At 33.1% G+C, this 12,376-nt stretch overlaps 1 long non-coding RNA gene across 2 annotated transcripts; it reads right to left on the reverse strand.

Annotated features, from left to right (window-relative positions):
• Positions 1-520: 520 nt before the first annotated feature.
• On the reverse strand, positions 521-12,376 carry LOC106156975 (uncharacterized). 2 transcript variants are annotated; one of them, XR_001237755.2, is made up of 3 exons: positions 12,225-12,376; positions 7,065-7,227; positions 521-1,047 (listed from the first exon to the last, which is right to left on the reverse strand). It is a non-coding gene; the product is annotated as an uncharacterized LOC106156975 (long non-coding RNA). The 2 variants fall into 2 exon arrangements; XR_015330824.1 differs by having other exon boundaries at positions 7,032-7,227.

Raw genomic sequence — 12,376 nt, forward strand, 5'->3', positions numbered from 1 at the left:
CCTTTTTGTACTGGGATTTCAATACCAACATTCACTATTTATTATTTAAAAACAAGACCTGGAGCCCAGTTACCTTAAAATTCGGTTAAAGGAATATATGCCAAAAAATACCATTTCTATTGTATATCGTGTATACATATGGTGCGGTATTTATGATAGACCAAAAGACGACATTTTTTTTTTTGTAATTAAGCAAACATGTTATATCTTAAAATTGACAGATCCAGAATTTAAAATTTTGTGACATACTACACCGCATATTTCTAACATTGATCTCTACAAAAATATTTGAGTCAATTTCAACAAATGTCATAATTACAATTTCAAAGTTTTTCTTTTTGCTTTAATTTTAAGTTGTAAAATATATTTCAGACAGAAAATTCCAACTAAAATACTTTGACTTAGAACTGTGTCTTTCATAACGAATAAAATAGCAGTTACGAAGTAACCGTTATTCAAAAGGATCAGACATTAAAAATAACACTTACAAATGATGAAAATAAAAATTACTCCCACAATATAAAGTAAATCATTGTTAACAACTTATATTATTTTATTAACCGAACTTTAACCCTGCAACATTGTGAAAATTGCACTTTTACCTTAAAGTTTTAAAGTTGTATTACACAAATACTTTGAAAATTCATAGTGGCATTTAAACTGTTATTACACCATAGCACAAAAAGTAAAATTGGAGAGAGGCTGAATGAATTTTAAATAGTATCAGATGCATCCAGTTTGTCCCAATTAAAGTATATTTTTTTAAATGTTTAATTGCTGAGTTATTTGAAAGGGAACATAATCAACCGCAATTTTTAAGATATTAAAATATGTTTAAATCTGATATGTACGTGACGTAGTCCAAAAATGTTTTCCAAAGTCACAATAAAAGCTCTCCCATTTTCGCCATATTGCATGTGCGCTGCGTGTTCGCTTGGGCGCCTCAGTGTGCCTGTGTTAAGTTCCAAAATACGACTAGAAGGCTTTGGAAGGTTCTATCAGTCAGACACAAGTGCATTTTGGAGAATCACCGCAGAGTTGGTAGTTCTGAAATATCAAAATAACGTCTTAATTACAATGATACCCCAATGCAATTCAATTTGAACTAAGATGAGATACTGAAAGAACATATTTTAATTAATTAAAATTATAAACGACAAAGATTCTATTCAGCCCTAAAATACTTTGACTTGTGTCTTTTAGATCTAACAAGGCAGCAAAGCTGTCAAATGTACTGACAAAAAAAAACAGAAAATAAAGATGCAGAAATAGGTCATTTTGTCAATTTTGATGCAACAATAAATAATGCACTCAATCAACACCAAATTTTATCATGAACAACAGATAACATGTGGCCGATCTAGAGATTTTCTGACAGTATTCCAAATTATCTTTGTGGATCCATCCTTCATTTTTGATGATTTTCCAACAGAAAAAAAGATAGCCTTCAATGTAAACGATATAATCTGACCGTCTTCCAGAAGGCCCAGAAGACGGTCTCAATCCACCCCTGGAAAAAGATTACTTTCAGGACCACGAGAGTTCAAATTTATATAATGAAAATCACAATATTTGAAAAATGATGACAGTGCATAAAATAATATTACATAATGTTTAAAGACATAAAAACCAACACAAGTGCTCATGTGGAAATACAGAAATATGCACAGAGCTTCTGGTGGATGGGAGTTAAAAGTGACATCTTGAAGATGCTAGTGTTTGAAAAATAATTTTTTAAAAATGTAAAATAAAACTTAACAAAAAAATCCAATAAAGCTGCTATTCAAACTTTTAATCTAGCTGTATAACTCTAACCCTATTGAGTTTGAGAATAATAAGGCACTGTAATTCATCTTTAACATTAATGTTAGCGTTACACAAAATGTTTCTATTGTAAACTTATTTGCAATATTAAACAACATTTACCTGCATAATTATCACCTATTCCTAATTATGTTACAGTTAAGAGGGCTAAATCTATGGGATTTTACAATGAAATCTCAACATGTGTTTTATGTAATCTCATTTAATGGACACTTGAAAATTAATTAAGCAATTACTTTATAATCCTGAATTTAGCTAGTGATTACCCAAGGGACAATTACATACCGACCGCCATCTATATACAGTGGCACCATATAGCACTGCATTGCTTCCAAAACAGAAAACAATCACACTGATTTTCCAACACTGCATTACAGTCCTATGAAACTTTTCAGTAAGTTTGAGTATCATAAGTTACATGGTTTTCCCTTAATGGTCATCCTGGCAGCAGTGTCCAAAATAGGGTTTTCTACAACTTTCATGCAATACAACATAATGCTTAACAGCATAATGACCATCAATTTTTTTATAATAGAATAAAAGTATCATGGATATTCAGAAAATGTGACATGGGAAGGTCTTCAAGGCCATGGAAGTTCAGAGTCACACCTTCAAAATGCCCAAATGTAAACAAGAGATAACTGTACTGAAATGATTACATATAAGAAAATGATCAATTTACTGTCATTTGTAAATGATCAACTAGGAACATTGTTGACATAGGAAAAATATCAATAGAACAATTTTAAATGTCCAATTTGCTTAATTCTGTGATTCTGAATGTGAATTCTGAATAGTGAATGATTGAATCTGACCAACTGTACAGATATACACAATATACAATGACAGATTTACCATCATTTTTATATAATCACCTAACAAAATTGTTAAGATGCAGAAAATGGAAAAACAAAAACACCTTTCCCTATCTTATAAGTTCAAAAATGAGGCTGTTAACATGCCTAAAAATTAAATCTGAGGAAAAACAATCATTTACAAAGAAAGGCATAACTTTACCAATACATAACCAATCTACCTTATTTTTGAATTTAATTTGTATTTCTGTAAGACTGATCTCTCCTGTGAATTTTATGTCAATTGGCCAATCGATTTTTCTTGAAATGTGTTATCGGTGTTGCAAATATGCTAAAAAAAAATGAAAAAAAAAAAACAGCATAACTTTTATAAAAATAGCCCGATGATGCTAATTTCCAAACTTGTCCTGCGTATTATGAATATTTATCAGTTCTGCAAGTTTCATCCAAAAGGTAAAACGGTTTTTAACTTATCGTGTTATCGGTGTTACATATATCCAGAAAAAAGTAAAAAAAAATAATAAAAAAGAGTAACTTCCACAAAAATGGCCCAATCATGCTCATTTTCGAAGTTGTCTTGCGTATTATGAATATTCATCAGTTCTGTGAGTTTCAAGCCAAAAACCAAAATAGTTTTTCACTTATTGTAATATCGATGTTGCAAATATGCTGAAAAAAGTGAAAAAAACAGCATAACTTCCACAAAAATGGCCCGATCATGCTGATTTTCAAACTTGATTTGCATATTATGAATATCTATCAGTTTTGTAAGTTTCAAGCCAAAACGTAAAACGGTTTTCCACTTATCGTGTTATCAGTGCTGCATATATGCTTAAAAAAGTGAAAAAACAGCATAACTTCCATAAAAATGGCCCGATCATGTTGATTTTTCAAACTTGACCTGTGTATTATAAATATTCATCAGTTCTGTACGTTTCAAGCCAAAAACCAAACCAGTTTTCCACTTATCGTGTTATCGTGCTGCATATATGCTTAAAAAAGTGAAAAAACAGCATAACTTCAACAAAAATGTCCCGATTATGCCGATTTTAACACTTGACCTGCGTATTATAAATATTCATCAGTGCTGTAAGTTTCAAGCCAAAAAGTAAAACATTTATCCACTTATCGTGTTATCGGTGAAAGTGCAAGGCGACGACAAGGACAGACGCAGGTGACAGCTACATGTACAGACACATCTGTGTCCGTACATAATAAAAATAGCAGTTATAAATTACTCGTCATGCAAAAAGATCATACATTAATAATTACATTTACAAAAATGTTTTAAAAGTTACAATAAAAGCTCTCCCTTTTCGCCATATTGCATGTGCGCTGCGTGTTCGCTTGGGCGCCTCAGTGTGCCTGTGTTAGGTTCCATAATACGACTAGGAGGCTTTGGAAGGTTCTATCAGTCAGACAACAGTGCATTTTGGAGAATCACCGCAGAGTTGATAGTTCTGAAATATCAAAATAACGGGTTAATTACTGTTTTAAAATGATACCACGATGCAGCACAATTTGAACTAAGATGAGATACTGAAAGAACATATTAATTAAAAACGACAAAGAGATTCTATTCAGCTCTAAAATACTTTGACTTGTGTCTTTTAGATCTAACAAGGCAGCAAAGCTGTCAAATTTACAGACAAAAAAAAACAAAATAAATAAATATGCAGAAAATAGGTCATTTTGTTAATTTTGATGCAACAATAAATAATGCAGTCAATCAACACAAAATTTTATCATGAACAACAGATAACATGGAGCCGATCTAGAGATTTTCTGTCAGTATTCCAAATTATCTTTGTGGATCCATCCTCCATTTTTGATGATCTTCCAACAGAAAAAAATGTAAATGTAAACGTTAGAATCTGACCGTCTTCCAGAAGGCCCAGAAGGCCCAGAAGACGGTCTCGATCCCCATAAAGACCTGCAAAAAGATTACTTTCAGGACCACGAGAGTTCAAATTCATATAATGAAAATAACAATATTTGAAAAATGATGACAGTGCATAAAATAATATTACATAATGTTTAAAGACATAAAAACCAACACAACTGTTCATGTGGAAATACAGAAATATGCACAGAGCTTCTGGTGGATGGGAGTTAAAAGTGACATCTTGAAGATAATAGTGTTTGAAAAAATAATTTCTTTAAAATGTAAAAATAAAACTTAACAAAAAATCCAATAAAGCTGCTATTCAAACTTTTAATCTAGCTGTATAACTCTAACCCTATTGAGTTAGAGAATAATAAGGCACCGTTATTCATCTTTAACATTAATGTTAACGTTACACAAAATTTTTCTATTGTAAACTTATTTGCAATATTAAACAACATTTACCTGCATAATTATCACCTGTTCCTAATTATGTGACACAGTTAAGAGGGCTTAACCTATGGGACTTTACAATGAAATCTCAACATGTGTTTTATGTAATATCATTTAATGGACACTTGAAAATTAATTAAGCAATTACTTTATAACCCTGAATTTAGATAGTGATTAACCAAGGGACAATAACATACTGACCGCCATCTATATACAGTGACACCATATAGCACTCTATAGAACTGCATTGCTTCCAAAACAGAAGACAATCACACTGGTTTTCCAACACAAGCTGCACTTCAGTCTCATGAAACTTTTCAGTAAGTTTTAGTAGCATAAGTAATATGGTTTTCTCTTAATCGCTATCCTGGCAGGAGTGTCCAAAATAGGGTTTTCATGTAATATAACATAATACTTAACAGCATAATGACCATCAATTTTTTTTAAAAAATAAAAGTATCATGGATATTCAGAAAATGTGATATGGGAAGGTCTTCAAGGCCATGGAAAGTCAGAGTCACACCTTCAAAATGCCAAAATGTAAACAAGAGATAACTGTACTGAAATGATTTTCTGTCCATTTTCAACACCTTATTTTACATAAAACAAAATGATCAATTTACTTTCATTTGTAAATGATCAACTAGGAAAATTGCTGACATAGGAAAAAAAATATAGAACACTTTTAAATGTCCAATTTGCTTTATTCTGTGATTCTGAACGTAGTGAATGACTGAATCTGACAAACTGTACAGATATACACAATAACAGATTTACCATCATTTTTATATAATCACCAAACAAAATTGTTAAGAAGCAGAAAATGTTAAAACAAAAACACCTTTCCCTATCTTATTAGTTCAAAAATGAGGCTGTTAACATGCCTAAGAATTAAAACTGAGGAAAAACACTTATTCACAAGAAAGGCATAACTTTACCAATACATAACCAATCTACCTTATTTTTGAATTTAATCTGTATTTCTGTAAGACTGATCTCTCCTGTGAATTTTATGTCAATTGGCCAATCGATTTTTCTTGAAATGTGTTATCGGTGGTGCAAATATGCTGAAAAATATGAAAAAAAATAGCATAACTTTTATAAAAATATCCCAATGATGCTGATTTTCGAACTTATCCTGCGTATTATGAATATTTATCAGTTCTGCAAGTTTCAAGCCAAAAGGTAAAACGGTTTTAACTTATCGTGTTATCGGTGTTACATATATCCAGAAAAAAAAATTAATAAAAAACAGCACAACTTTCAAAAAAATGGCCCGATCATGCCGATTTTCAAACTTGATTTGCGTATTATGAATATTTATCAATTCTGTAAGTTTCAAGCCAAAACGTAAAACGGTTTTCCACTTATCGTGTTATCGGTGCTGCATTTATGCTTAAAAAAGTGAAAAAACAGCATAACTTCCACAAAAATGTCCCGATCATGCCGATTTGAAAACTTGACCTGCGTATTATAAATATTCATCAGTGCTGTAAGTTTCAAGGAAAAAAAGTAAAACAATTATCCACTTATCGTGTTATCGGTAAAAGTGCACGGCGACGACGACGACAACGACAGACGCAGGTGACAGCTATATGTACAGACACATCTGTATCCGTACATAATAAAAATAGCAGTTATAAATTACTCGTCATTCAAAAAGATCATACATTAATAATTATTTTTATATTTTTGTTGAAAATAAAAATGACTCCCACAATATAAAGTAAATCATTGTTAACAAAATATATTAATTAATTACCCGAACTTTAACCTGCAACATTGTGGAAATTGCACTTTTACCTTAAAGTTTTTAAGTTGTGATACACCAATACTTTGAAAATTCACAGTGAAATTTAAACTCTTATTATACCATTTCACAAAAAGTAAAATTGGAGAGAGGCTGAATAAATTCCAAATAATGTCAGATTCATCCAGTTTGTCCCAATTAAAGTATAAGTTTAAAAAATGTTTAATTGCTGAGTAATTTGAAAAGTGAACATAATCAACCGCAATTTTTTAGATATTAAAATATGTTTAAATCTGATATGTACGTGACGTAGTCCTAAAATGTTTTCAAAAGTTACCATGAAAACTCTCCCATTTTCGCCATATTGCATGTGCGCTGCGTGTTCGCTCGGGCGCCTCAGTGTGCCTGTGTTAGGTTCCATAATACGACTAGAAGGCTTTGGAAGGTTCTATCAGTCAGACAACAGTGCATTTTGGAGAATCACCGCAGAGTTGGTAGTTCTGAAATATCAAAATAACGTTTTAATTACGATTTTAAAATGATACCACGATGCAGCACAATTTGAACTAAGTTGAGATACTTAAAGAACATATTAATTTAAAAAGACAAAAGATTCTATTCAACCCATTCCATAAACTTCACAATTAAACTTTTGAAAAAATTATTGACGAACACACACAAGCAATATTGAACTGAAATTACAACATTGGAGATGTACTGGTATGTAAATTATGCTATTCAACCCATTCCATAAACTATACAATTACATTTTTGACAAAAATTATTGACAAACACAAAATATTAAACTGAAATCACAATATGAGGGTTGTATGTAAATTGTCCTATGACACTAGGACATTTGCCGTACATTTGCCTCGGTTTTCGGCCTTACATGCAATACCGGTAGGTAGGAGACTTTACAGCACATAAATGGGAATCATACACTACAAGGTGCGACGGAGGACACACACGTTTTGACAGGGTGTGGATATTTGTAACAATATTTGTATCTGAAGAACCAAGCGACTTGAGGCTTTACCTGCAGTATGGGTACCTACATTGTAACATATAAGGGTGAAAACTTCTGCAAGCCGTATACTTGTAATGTTTGTATATAATTGACAGCCACGGGTGCATAAGGAGCGGGGTGTGTTTTGTAGAGTGACTGAGTTGATTGACATGCTCTTATGATACTTATACGACTGCGTGCAATGTAAACGGGGAGAAGCCCGCTAGAGGTAGAAACAGAAATGAAGAAGGTGGCGCGGGTAATAATTGAAAAGTACTGTAGTTAATAAATAATATGAAAGATTATAACAGGGTTATAGTAACAGTAACAGATAAAGTCAATACCATCGTAACACATGGTGAAGGATGCAAAATGAGAAAAACAGACGTTTGACATCACGAGTCTTGTCGGAAAGAGGGAGAAAGATCATCGGACGAAAATACGCAAACGAGCACAAAATATCCGGAAAGGAGATTGGGATTGGACAAACAGGGAATGGAATAATGATACAATGTCAGTTCAGCGGTCATGTGGCTTTTTTTTGTCCTAAAATGACTGATTAGAATCTGTGTTGTAAAGCAAGTGACATACACTTTTGATAATTACAAAACAATTAAAACAGAATCAAATGTGTAGGAAGTTATTGAGTGCAATTTGAATTTCTTTAAGTGTCAACAAGTGTAGAGACTGTTCTCGAAGTAAGAAAAGGATGGAACATTTCAAAGCCACATATAGTTGGATCTGATTGGTTAATTGTTCTATAGATTTGCACTTTCAAACACGTGTAAAACTCATGCATACTCGAGATGGACAAGGTCCAAGCATGAGTAATCCTGAAAATATTTTCAATATTTTAAATTAAAAACAAGTCTCTTTGAAATTACTTAATTAGGAAATATTGAATAGCGTTTTGTAATACGAGAATGCAAAAAATCTTTTGGAAAATAGAGTATAAATACTTGTAGATTCTGTGAAAAAGTGAGTCGGTGAATAAACGCTCGAAAGCTCCAAACTGTTGTCTCATTCCTCACTATAACATATGTATATCGTTCACGTAAGTAATTGTTTCAAAATAACTATGTAAATTGGTTGTTGACTTGTCAATCGTATCACCTGTACATAAAACAGTATCTTAAATTTGTTTAGTGAATATATCTTTTATTTCTAGATATTTTGTAATATCTGATACTTAATACAAATGTAAACATTATTGATCTTTTTATACGTCATAAGTTCGTAAAGTAAAATCACTTTTGTTTTCGTTTTATGCATCTATTGACTTACGAATCTTACAGGTTGCGGAATGTTTGAAGAGATGCCAACAACTGATATTGCTCATTTCACTGCTAAAGATTCGCGACAAGGCGGAAATGTGAGCAATGGAACCCATTTTGTTGTTGACTTGAACACAACTACTGCACTAATCAATATTGATAAAATAGCTTCTTCCTCCAGGTTAGCCAAGCAGTGAGTAAATATTTTGTCGTTTGTCTACTCTTTCTATTCTAATATCCATCATAACGAGTTTTTTCTCTTTTAATTCTTTTTCAGGATACGGCACTTAAATGGCATTCACTTTAATTTCATGCAATATTATTGCACTTTGTTTCGGTTTAGGGCTCCTGAACTTACTGTCTAAATCATTTCAGATGATGCACCATAATTCTATTGTAAGAATACCGGTTTTATTTCCCCCAGTACCCCCTTGCAATGTCAAGACTCCCCACGGGGATAGATCGATCTAAAATCTATGGGAATGCGCCCTAAGATTATGATTAATCTACCTAATTTGAGGTCCCTTCAATGAAGTTGCGTTTTTCGAGTTGCAAAGAATAAATTGTATCTCAGTTGTATCTCAATTATCACTGGCATTTCAACGATCTCCTTAAAATGATCTTGTCAGGTGATAATGCGGTTAAATTGGCAATCAAAAGATCGAGTGGTGCAAATGCTATAATGGTAAAAAGGTTTTAGTGGGTATTATTTGATACGTCTTGAGGGATAATATGGTTAAATGTGACGGTCACAGTTACGGATATAACTAGATATATTGTTGAGGTGGAAAACGCATGCACATGACGGCATATAAATACTATAATCTGGGACGCCAGATTGAGTTATTATTATTTTTATGATTAGTATAAGTACTGTTATTGGAACTATTATCATATTATCAGCATGGTTATATACACGTATTATTGTTATCATGGATAACTGTTAAAGTATACATAGTTAATTGTTTTCTTGACATGCATATCTGCGTCATTCGCATTGGATATATTCGGACATGCACATTCATGGATATAAAGGAAACTGTGAATTTTTATCTTTACATGCGACAACGTACGCGAATAAGACGTTTATAAATTCTACAATGAATGGCAGATGGCAATCGTTATTCACTGTCTAGAAGGACTAATTTGGCATTATATGGAACTGAACTCTCTCGCTACAGTATAATTCAAAATGGAGGATGCAATGAACTATACCAAATGGAAACTATTCATTTGTGTGAAAATTAAGACTTGCGCACTGAATATTAAATACGTGAAGTATAATACATATGTCAAAGGCCCGGATCAAATCTAGTCCTATGCATAAAAAGCCCAGACCCCATGTTTATTACGCCCTGACTGGGCCCATTCTTTAGGTCGTCTTGGCATTGATAACAGGGTAACGGGCAAGTTAAATGACCAAGTTAATTGGCCAAGCTGCCGGTTTGTTTGTATGGCATGTGCAGGGGATGTCTTAGATCAAGGCACATATTATTATAGTTACAGGTGTGGCAAATGAGATATACTTGTATTTCATTACCTGTGATTTGTAAAATACATCAGAGGATGATACTTTTAAAGATGTTTAATATTTAAAGAAAAGACATGTGATTTAGTAACATTTACTAAAGAAAAGTTCAATTAAAGGTGGGCTTCATTTGTGCCTTGATCTAAGACAACCCCTGCACATGCCATACAAACAAACTGGCAGCTTGGCTAATTAACTTGGTCAATTAACTTGGTCATTTAACTTGCCTATTATGCTGTTAACAATGCAAAGACGCCATAAAGAATGGGCCCAGCCAGAGCGTAATAAACATGGGGTCTGGGCTTTTTATGCATGGGACTAGATTTGGTCCAGGCCTTTGACACATATATCTATATTCAGCTAATCAATCTTATAACTAGAAAAGCACTCCGAGAGCGAACACCTCCTCCAGGGCAGCAATTTTTAATTATTATTGATTGATTATTGATCCAGATCACCACCAAAAACTAATCACTTCTAAGTTAACCCATTTTCCACCTACCCTGAAAATTTCATCAGAATCGGTCCATAACTTTTTTAGTTATGTTGATGACAAACAAACAGACGGACAGACAGACAGACAGACAAACAGGGGTGAAAACATAACCTTTTTGGCGGATGTAATTAATAGTTACCGATATTTCATCTGACAGTTTTTGGTATATTAACAGTATATGGTAATTACTATTATGCTTTTTTTTGGGGGGGGGGGGGACATTAAGAGAGCTTCTCACATTTTGTGACCTAATTATTTCTCGGTATATTTTCATACAATCGTGGATTGAATTTGATATAATACAATTGTTTCTCTTATAGTCATCAAAAAGGAGTGCTATAGTGTGGATAAATATGAAGACGAACAGGTATTTCCTTAACGTTGGGTTGAATGCTATTCATTGTGCAGGAGTAGCTAACCCTCTTGTCTCACGTACATGTAGTGCATTCCTACTAAATCTAATATGGCAACCGAAAGGGTGAAAACTGTATGAGAAAAATGTGCCAGAGCCATAATAAGAGAGTAACAGATTAAAACATCCGTGCAGGAAAAACAAATAAGTATCTGTGCTCTTGGGCCACACATAAAAAGGGGTAAATGCACATCCACGAACAACTGTATTTTCCAAAAAGTTATCAATCTATTTTCCTTTGAGTTATATTGTGGGTTTCATGTCTAAAGTGTTCCTATTTTATCTTTAGTTTTTATAAAGAATCCGTTTACTTAGCCATTTTCTTGCATGACTTTCTGATAAAAATGAAGTGTTTAAGAATGATTATTTGAAGGTAAATTTTACTTTTAAATATGGCTAGGGACAGGCATAACGTCCCTGGGAGATAATGTACTGTTAGTACTGACAGCCACGAGTGAATAAGAAGCGGGAAATGTTTTACAGACTAACTGAATTTATTGACTTGACGTCGTCGTGATTATGAGCAGAGAATGTAATGTAAAGGAAAGAGAACAATGTAAGAGGTTGAAGTGAGAGGAAAAAAATGTAGATGGTAGCTCGGGAAGTGACAATAAAGAATATGAAAGAACATGAAAGTTGTTTAGTTTTCGCCTCGCGTAATCAGTAAGATAAAGTTAATACCTTCGTCACATATTTACATACACCGGTAGAGACCTGCTGTATATATGCACAGTACATGTACAACATTATCGAATCATGTAGAAGATATTTTACTTACAAAATATACGTTCTTCAACCGTGGTTCCACCAAACATGTACACAGTAGGTCCGAGCTTCAACGCTGAATAAAGTAACTTCGCCACACCTGTCCATGCAGGTCATCTTGTTGCAAGGTCCAGAGCTCTGTCAAGTGACCAGCCAGGAGCATCG

The sequence above is a fragment of the Lingula anatina genome, chromosome 8 (assembly GCF_051362555.1).
Source record: "Lingula anatina isolate TDL-2025a chromosome 8, LinAna3.0, whole genome shotgun sequence".
Taxonomy (NCBI): Eukaryota; Metazoa; Brachiopoda; class Lingulata; order Lingulida; family Lingulidae; genus Lingula; species Lingula anatina.